The following is an 856-nucleotide window of genomic DNA, read 5'->3' as shown; positions in this document are numbered from 1 at the left end:
ATCATCTGTGAAAGAAGGTCTGGATCAGCCAGGTAATTGAAGGCAAGTTGATTAGTTGGCTCCTGCAACTGGCGATGGGAAGGCTGCTTGTATGCCTTGGCTGGGTAGGTATATAATGCATGCTTTCGAGATTTCACTTGCAGATTACAGAAGGGAGAGGTTAACGCTATACAGGAATGTCTTAAGGTAAGGAGACTACAGTGGACTCAGCCCTCCCACATGTTAATTTCATCTTTCATGGTATTATACACGGGAAACTGATTATTCAAGGCAATTATTCGACTAAAATGAGGATATGATGACGTGAAGGAAATTGCATATGCCCTGGGAGAGGAGATTGCACCATGTTTGGTCTCTATGTTCATTTCATCTTCCATAGTAAGGAAGCATTACTATTCACGATACATGATCATTCGAAATAATTACATAATTCCACGAATAAAACTAAAATTCTATAATGTAGGAGACTCCAACAAACTATCCTACGCGTTAAGACATAGACTTCCCTAGTAGCATTCAGCCTTTCAGTTAAACTGTTCATAGTTATTACAGAACCGAATGGCACGACTCGAAATACAGTCCAGTAGCCTCAGTCTCCACGCATACTTCCAAGAAACGGATAATTCAGAGTGATCATCCTAGCGCCTCAATACTTAGGAAGAGAAAAGAGAACGCTCGAATTTCCCCTTCTAGATGTACGGTCATTTAATGCTGTAGCTCTTTGCAATTATATCTGGTCTAGGCGCTGTTGCATTTTCACCCTCTTTTACACGTTGCTATCATGCCTTGCAAGGGGTTCCTGATGGCTCTAACCATAGTGATTTCGGGAGAATTTCAATTTTCCAACATTATTATT

The sequence above is a fragment of the Penaeus monodon genome, chromosome 34, assembly GCF_015228065.2.
Source record: "Penaeus monodon isolate SGIC_2016 chromosome 34, NSTDA_Pmon_1, whole genome shotgun sequence".
Classification (NCBI taxonomy): domain Eukaryota; kingdom Metazoa; phylum Arthropoda; class Malacostraca; order Decapoda; family Penaeidae; genus Penaeus; species Penaeus monodon.
The sequence above is the reverse complement of the archived record's forward strand: the minus strand, read 5'-3'. Positions refer to the sequence as shown.